The sequence below is a fragment of the Trichomycterus rosablanca genome, chromosome 27 (genome assembly GCF_030014385.1).
Source record: "Trichomycterus rosablanca isolate fTriRos1 chromosome 27, fTriRos1.hap1, whole genome shotgun sequence".
In the NCBI taxonomy this organism is placed as follows: domain Eukaryota; kingdom Metazoa; phylum Chordata; class Actinopteri; order Siluriformes; family Trichomycteridae; genus Trichomycterus; species Trichomycterus rosablanca.
The window spans coordinates 13,709,089-13,718,373 of NC_086014.1; the positions used below are offsets into that span (position 1 = coordinate 13,709,089).

General features: G+C 44.8%; 1 long non-coding RNA gene across 1 annotated transcript; it reads left to right on the top strand.

The window, feature by feature from the left end:
• Positions 1-1,296: 1,296 nt before the first annotated feature.
• On the top strand, positions 1,297-3,509 carry LOC134304344 (uncharacterized). Its single transcript, XR_010007820.1, has 2 exons — positions 1,297-1,377; positions 3,072-3,509. It is a non-coding gene; the product is annotated as an uncharacterized LOC134304344 (long non-coding RNA).
• Positions 3,510-9,285: the final 5,776 nt, after the last annotated feature.

Genomic DNA, 9,285 nt, shown 5'->3' on the forward strand with positions numbered 1-9,285 from the left:
CTGTCATGGTATGGTGGTGTGTCAGTACCAGGGTGTGTCATGGTATGGGGGTGTGTCAGTACCAGGGTCTGTCATGGTATGGTGGTGTGTCAGTACCAGGGTCTGTCATGGTATGGTGGTGTGTCAGTACCAGGGTCTGTCATGGTATGGTGGTGTGTCAGTGCCAGGGTGTGTCATGGTATGGGGGTGTGTCAGTACCAGGGTCTGTCATGGTATGGTGGTGTGTCAGTGCCAGGGTGTGTCATGGTATGGGGGTGTGTCAGTACCAGGGTGTGTCATGGTATGGTGGTGTGTCAGTACCAGGGTCTGTCATGGTATGGTGGTGTGTCAGTGCCAGGGTCTATCATGGTATGGGGGTGTGTAAGTACCAGGGTGTGTCATGGTATGGTGGTGTGTCAGTACCAGGGTCTGTCATGGTATGGTGGTGTGTAAGTACCAGGGTCTGTCATGGTATGGGGGTGTGTCAGTACCAGGGTCTGTCATGGTATGAGGGTGTGTCAGTACCAGGGTCTGTCATGGTATGGGGGTGTGTCAGTACCAGGGTGTGTCATGGTATGGGGGTGTGTCAGTACCAGGGTCTGTCATGGTATGGGGTGTGTAAGTACCAGGGTCTGTCATGGTATGGGGGTGTGTCAGTGCCTGGGATGAGTGGGTTTTACCCTGGATCGATTCCCTGAGTAGTGACTATTACTAAAGAATAACATAAAGCTGATGGTAATGATGCCGATGGTTTTGGACAGGGATGTGGAACAAGCCGATTGTCAGGTGGCCGCATTTTTTGGGAATACAGTTTATTTCATTTTTGAAATCCCTGTTCCGAACATGTGCAGACTGGTTGCAGTTCTGCGTACAGATGGGCAACTTAAAGATCGAAGCGCTTATAAAAATGACTGATGGATGTTTGGTTGCGTCTCTCTTTTCCCCCTTTTCTGTAGAAAACAGGCCAGAATAGATGTGAAACAACCCTCCTCAGAGAACTTGGTGAGAGCAGGACTGCTGAGGAACATCTGGCAAGTGTGTCCCGAAGAAGGAGCTTTTATTGCTTGTCATTTTAAGCCTTTAATGGTTTTCATAATTCAGCAATTTTTCAATCGTTTCATTCATACAGGTCGCTCATAAACAGCAGAACATAAAGTGACGATGACTGAGCGCTATTAAGCGCACGAGCCAAGAACATTTGGACGTGAGGTCAGATAAGGAGAGCGAGCGAGCGAGAGGATTCGTTCATGCGCCCCTCCCACAGCCCCTTCGACATTCTTATGATGTCAGAAGTATTCACGAGCTCTCTTGGACATCATCGGTCTTCACAGATAGCGCTTCAGGTTTATGGACGGCGTGTGATTTACGGCCTCCGAACCTTTCGCACATTCTCACATGGTTAGTTTTAATTGTTTGGCCTGCGGAGCGTTCGCTGACGTGTGCATGCGAGCGAGCGGGTGTGTTTACCCTGTGCTGCCTTCATGACTCAGAGACGGCGCTGAGTGGCGTGCCCATACGCGCGGGTCACGGGGGGTGCTATTTGCGGCGTGCTAAGCGCCTACAGCGCGACTCCCCAAAAAACACCAGAGACAAAAATAAAAGAGAAAACATCCTCCCATCAGAGCCAGGACCGGTCCGCCCCCGCCGGAGAGAATGACCAGCGTGGCCCTGAATTTTACCCCAGCACGCACACACACACACACACACACACACACTTGCTTCATGTTGCCAACAATGTGCAATTTATGCAAGCACAGCAGATAAAAGCTTTATGGGGCCAGGGATGGATGGGCGAATCAGAGATAGGGAGTGAATCTATTTCTCTCTCTCTCTCACTAATACCCCCCCCCCACCACCACCACCCCAAAAACCTTAATAATCTGAATGTTTTGAGACTGTGCACTACAACTGCAGTCAAGATCAGCTTTAACTCAGGGCGGCACAGTGGCTAAGTGGGTAGCACTGTCGCCTCACAGCAAGAAGGTCCTGGGTTCGATCCTCAGGTGGGGCGGTCCGGGTCCTTTCTGTGTGGAGTTTGCATGTTCTCCCCGTGTCCGCGTGGGTTTCCTCCGGGAGCTCCGGTTTCCTCCCACAGTACAAAGACGTGCAAGTGAGATGAATTGGAGACACTGAATTGTCCATGAGTGTGTTCGATATAAACTTGTGAACTGATGAATCTTGTGTAATGAGTAACTACCGTTAAACATGACGTTAAAATCCTAATAAATAAACAAACATCAGCTTTAAGTCTGAGTTCAAGACCAAGAATAGCCTAGATCAGGTCTACAGTGCAGTCTAAAGCTCCACAGGGTAAGTTTTGTTCACGTGAAGCATTGTTCGTACAGCCTGAGTCACTTTTACCGCATCATATCAAACAGTTCGTCTCATTTGAGGCACTTTCAATCAGGTGCGGCAGGTAGCGCTGCGGCAGGTACAAAAATCGCAGGGCCGATGCCACACTCGAACACTCTCGTAGGTGTCGTAGGGGGCGTGTGTAATGCTGAGGCCGTCCACATCCAGCCTGGATGTCGTCGAGTTCCCAGGGGAAATAAGCATATCCAAGCTGCACCAAATCTAATGCTGCAGGTTCCGTGGTCGCCCTAGGCATGAGATTTCTGTACAGCTGCTTTCTAAATACACTGGACGTTAAAATACACGTCGGTATGAAGTGTACGTAAACTTCTGACCTCAACAATATATGAACTCCAGAAAACCCGACCCTTCAGGTTGTGCACATGCATGCGAGCGGGATTAATAATGCGCCGTGGAGAATTGAGCGCTCCAGCCTGAGGGAGATTTACTGTTCGAAAAGCCTCGTCCGTCCCAAATCAAAACAGCGCTTTACAACCGGTGTGTGTTGGTTGGCGGCTGCGAGTGCGGGAGAAAATTATTACTAATCATTTTTTTGTGCGCTCTGAGTGTGTGCATTTACATGTGCGCTCATGATTAGTTCTGTATAAAAAAAACATCCAAACTCATGTGGCCAGTGTGGGGTAGAACCGACTGATTAGGGTTAAAGTCTCTCAGTGTGTGTGTGTGTGTGTGTGTGTGTGTGTGTGTGTGTGTGTGTGTTCACTGGCTCTGCTCACCAGGAACCTGGATCTGAAGAATTCTGTTCATGCTCCAAAGCGTCTGCAAGCAATCACAAGCGCAGTGATTGATGGGCCAGAACAAAACAATTCCCGTTGATTGTCATGTTGAATTACAGGACAGGAAAAGAAATAGAGACCGAGAGAGAGAGCGAGAGAGAGAGAGAGGTGCGGGAGATGAGAATGGATCCGTGGTCACATGGTTTAGTTCAGGTTGGGATGGGATACGCTTGGTTTGCATGAATCTTTCTGATTTATATGATGAACGTGTTATTTCGCTGATATTCTCTGTAGGTTTGGATTTTATCTCTCTTGATTTACACTGCACACTTCAACGCCAGCGCTGGATACGCTCTCTTGCCCGCTACGTGTTGGGGTGGATTAAGTTCTTGGGTTGGCGGTGCAGGTTTAAGCGTAAATAAACTTCGGATTTCCCACAAATTTCCCACGTTCTTCAATTTAAAACATATATTCACAGGATGGACATTCAGGTGATGCACCAGTCTAATATGGTAGCCCATCGCTGGCAAATCTTGACTTTGAGGTTTTTAGCAGTTCCCTGACTGAAGGCAGGGGGACTGGGGTCCTTTCTGTGTTCATGTTCTTCCTTTGCTACTAAGATTTTTCCCTGTATAAACATGTCTGTTTTTACTGATTATTAAAGATTATAAAATATTCCTTTTAATATTTATAAGCTCACAGTCAAAAGACACCCTGTGTGTGTAAATGTAAGAGGATCTCGGTACTGTAAGTGTATTAGATACCAAATAAAACACTAGAACAACAGCCGCTCCTCTGAGAAGGCTTCTCACAAAACTTTAAAGTACTGTACGTCTGTGTATGGGAATTTGTGCCCAAGACCATTTGTATGGCTGGATCATTTGGATCATTGGTGAGGACGGTCACATCCTCAAGTCGATGAGCCCATCTCCAAACCGGCCAGCACGCTCTACTCTCCGCAGTCTTCCCCTCCTCTGCCCGACGCCTCGAACAGACAGAAGGAATCGCCGTTCGAGCGGCAGACAGTCGATTCACCGTCTAACCCCGCCATTCTCAGACGCGGCCAATTGTGTGTGTCAAACAATGCCTAGCATCAAGGCCGTAGCCATGAATTGAACACTGGGCGGGACCAACCCTACCGGTGGTGGTGGTGGGTTATCATTTCATGTAATGCCTGCATATTAAATCAAACACACACTCTTCATACAAACAGCTCATATTCTGCATTAACTGATGTAAAAATGTGGATCTCAGATCTCCAGGGACCCCCTACCATTCTACAACATTCCTGCTAGATCAACATGGATCAAGATGGAATATGTTTATTTATCATTATTACATCTGTATTTTGAAAGGGAGCACGTTTGGAGCCTATCTGAATCCAAATCTCTTGTGTGATTACAGCCTTGCCTTTTTAATTCTTAATAAACTTGAGATCAGACAACATTCTGAGATTAATTAATACAGAAATGTGGCTCATTTTAAAAATGTATGAACTTTTTTATGGAGATTGAATGTTTGATGTCATATACAGGCATTACATAAAATGATAACACTCAGCTGATTTATGCATACATGCACACATGCAATCCACAGCTGCAAAACATCTGCTTCTATCCAGCGAAGCATACTGAAATTGGCCAAAGCCCCTCTGCTCCATCCAGATACCTCAATTTAAAAGATAAAGGCTGAGAAAAGTAAAGAATCTGAGGGTCTGCTTATGATAAACAGAGCAGCCCGTGTGTGCACAAACATATCCTGTTCCAACCTGGCACCGTAAAAAGCAATTCGGTGCCAAAATCGGTGCCAATTATAGCTGCCATGACGTTGCCCTAAAAGCCATTATGGTTATGGTGGATTCATTGATTCTTTTAACCAAGTCTCGACTTCATACGCTGAGCAGGACGAGCAAACGTTCAGCCACCAGCGCCGGAGCAGCCAAGCCTCCGAGGCACCCAATCACCTGCTCTGCCAAAAGCCTCACCCACTGCAAAGTGCCACATAAGGGAAAAGTCATCTGAGGTAAGATAACAGAGGGCACATATTCAGACAGAACGATGGGCATGACGTTGACGGATTTCACAACCAGACACGCACTCGCTCGCCAGCAGCCATGATGCCCAGCCACTGTCATGCATTAGAGGAACATTCTAAACGTTCTCGAGTCTTACAAGTCTCCAAGATTTTTGTTTCCAAGGCTGCTTCAGATCTGCCCAACCTGAACCAGCTTTTTCAATCTAACAATGGTTTTACTGGTAACAAATAAGCACATCTGGACCTTAAAGAAGAAGAATTAATTAAGAAGAATTAAAAAGAATTAAGTTCTAATCATGAGGTTTTATGTTCCTTTAACTGTTTGACATTACAGCCACTTTCACTACATTATATTTATTTATTTATTATGGTTTTATCGTCATGTTTTACACTTTGGTTACATTCATGACAGGACAGGTAGTTACTGCTTACATCTTTAATCTCAAACACACTCATGGACCATTTTGAATCTCCAGTTCACCTCACTTGCACGTCTTCGTCCTGTGGGAGGAAACCGGAGCACCCGGAGGAAACCCGCACAGACACGGGGAGAACATGCAAACTCCAGGACCTTCTTGCTGTGAGGCGACAGTGCTACCCACCGAGCCACCGTGTCGCTCCACTACATTATACTGCTTTTATTAAACGTAGCAGGAAGCTGAATGTGTTTAAAGTTTTGATAAGAGTCTATGAGCTAGTCTTTAAACAATTAAGTCAAACACACAGTCAATGTCATGGACAATTTTGTATCTCCAATTCGCCTCACTTGGACGTCTTTGTACTGTGGGAGGAAACCAGAGCTCCAGGAGGAAACCCACACAGTCAGGAGTGGAGGTCACCATCGGTAGAGAGGAAGCGTAATGCAATCAGGTAATTGGATACGACTAGATTGGAGTGGAAAAATGCCAAAAAAAAATGGGATGCACTCGGGTGGTCTCTAAAAGGTCGCTCCGGTGGCACATGGTCTTGGCTTCCTCTCATTTCTGTGCACAAGTACTGCTAACAAAATAATATTTGTTCATACTCTATTAGAGATATGACACTGTAATACAAACGTATTATGTTGGCGGTGCAGAAGCCTAATACACAAGTGCGCAGTGGTACAATTCGCTGATTTACAGACATGATTTACCCAGCCATTGGGAGCAAATTAAAATAGGAAGAGCTGAAGATGTAAAAACTGTGCTGAATCAGGCATGCAGCACAGAATGATTCGCTGTGGCGACTCGTAAATACGAGAGCAACCGAAAAAGAAAAAAATATATAAAACAATATGTTTCCTTTACGAGATTGTACGAGATATGTGCTGTGTATGTAAACCAGCTATTTATACTGGTAAACAATTTCCATGCCAGCGCATGTCTAGAACTTGCAGTGAAACCGAATCCTGCATGACCTAGCTTCAGACGTGGCGTGGTGATCTGACGGTCCCGAAGTCTCTTAAATCAGTCGGGTAAAGTTCACTCATGCTGCCCTAAAGACTGCCGGCCTTGGCACTGAGCCCTGCTGCGTCTGACTGGTTCGACTGTTATCTAAGCGGCGAACTGAATTGCATGTGTAGAAACTCGAGCACAGTCGGGCCAGACTCGGGTGATAAGATTTTAGGGTCACACACACATGCAGACACAAGGATACACACAAAGCAAACACACCGTGTAAAAGAGGACAGCTTATTATAGACTTATCACACATAGGTCTAACTAATATGACCTTAAATACACACACACACACACACACACACACACACACACACACACACACACACACATAAACACACTAAACAAACAAACCATACTAAAGAGACATGCAACGTTCAGCTTTACACACGTAGCACCGTTAGTACTGGACACACAGCCTGTGTTGACCCGTCCATCAGTATTACACTGCTGCTGTTGATTATAGGGAGAAGTATCCCATGATGGACTGTACGCGCCAGCGCACGATGACGTGTCAAACACACACTCCGGCATCCACAGCAAGTTTTTGACGGAGACCTAATTACACATGGACTTCATATTTATGAATCCTTCACTGATGTAAACTTCAGTTTGGACATCAGGAAACGTAAACATAATTAAACCAGACAGACGATGATTTGCAAATCCCTTTACGAGCCTGTACTCAAATTAAAAACAGTGCAAAGATATTTCACATTTCAGCTAATCAACTTCTCAATCATGGGTCGCTCCGATGGCCCAGTGGTAAATTACGCTAACCCAGTACCGCTGAGATCCAGGGTCAGGCGTCTGCGTACAGATGTGATTGACTATGTCTGATGGGGGCGGCCAAGGCCTGTGATGGATCGGCTGCAATGCGCACAGAGATTCTGGGGAAACCGGGCCCACTGTGAGCCTGATCAGAATAAAGCGGTGATAAACATGACATTTACATTTTTGGCATTTAGCAGACGTCTTGCTCAAGGGCCCAACAGTGACAACCTGCCAGTGGTAGGGCTTGAACCAGTGACCTTCTGATTACTAGTCCAGTACCTTAACCACTAGGCTACAACGTCTCTTCTAACATTCTGACGTTTCATGACAATGAAATGAATTTAACTTCTAAATTTAATGGCACCAGTGCATGTTTACTACGGTTTACATGTTTACTATGCTTTCTATTAGAGACGGGGCTGGACTACAGACAGGCCAGTTTAGCACCTGCACTCTCTTACTAAGAAGCCATGCAGCGACCTTTCTAAAAAGCAGCACGTGTTGTTGCAGAATGTGCATGTACCCATTAATGATGCTAAAATGATTCCTTATTAATAATAACTACTAATTAGCTCAAATAATCTGCTCTTTAATCTGCTCTTACCAAGAAACAGACACGTGATCTTGCCATTGTCTACAAAATGTGCTTTCTCTCATATCTGTGCACCAGTACTGCTAACAAAATAAGTAAAAATTATATTTTAATTCATACGCTTCGAGAAAGATGACACTGTATTACAAAAATTATATTTGGGCAGCTCTGGAGAGTTGCTACTAGTCAGGTCTGATGACTAACAGACACAATGGATCGCATCTGAGGGAGGGAAGGTTGGCTAGGGTTTCTTCTCATAGCACAAAGGGCATAGGGTGATCCTCTATACGCAGCCTAAAGGGAGGTGCAAGTGTGGAGGTAGGAGGAGGCGAGTGCTATTCTGCAGCCTACATCTGCCAACATGGGGGTGGTGCAGGTGACAAATAAAGGGAAATAGAAATAAGAGCACACTGTCCTCTTGAAATCTGGAATTTTAATGGAATTGTGGTAACACACACACACATGAATACACACACAGCACAGCTTATAGGATCCTGGTTTTATTGCCAAGTCCCAGGTGGCAGTTGGCTTGAGGGGTATCCCAAAAGGGCAGCTGGTTCATTGCTTATCGGTGTAGACTGTGTACATGTACTGTTTCTCAACGAAGCACAGATCCACAGTGATGTTTAACGTGCGTTCGGATTAACTGGCAGGGTTCAATCAAACACAAACACACACTTAGGAACTGGCACAATGATTCTTAACCTTTTTATTTGCTGGGCTGCACGTGTGGCCAAAGCCAACAGACTGAGCCACACATCCAAATGTACAGTGATGACAGGCCAATTGTATTAAAGTCTGGACCACACCTGCCTGTACTGCGGAGGACAGGTTAAGAATCCCGGGAATAATGAGTCCTGATGTTCTGCTTCTCCAAGTATTTGATAGAATGAAGCATTGGGAGATGCCAGCATCCAACAGTAGCACACATCAAGTATTTAATCATGGTTTTCTTATGAGCTTCACTTTATATACATATATACTTCATAAACATTCATAAAGATCTTGATATTATGCTGAAAATAAAAAAAAACGGTGTAAATCTCATGCAAATAGCAACTGGTTGGAAAGATCTCATGCAATAAGTACCAATCTTACTGAAACTTCCAGAAGTGCTTAAGGACAAAACAGTTAATCAAGAAACTAGATCTTGACCGCCATAGCCAACAACATACACCGTATATTTGATTATAAATGATATATTTGAGTATACTGTTTATTAATCAGCAAATGGAAGTTCATGAAGCCACAAATAATAATAATAATAATAAATAACAATAATAATAAGTTAATTTTTTATATATAAAAAGCTAAACTAACAGATTAATTAGAATAATGTGCAGTAAGGAGGAACGTTTTTAGTTGACCTTTGAAGGAGGAG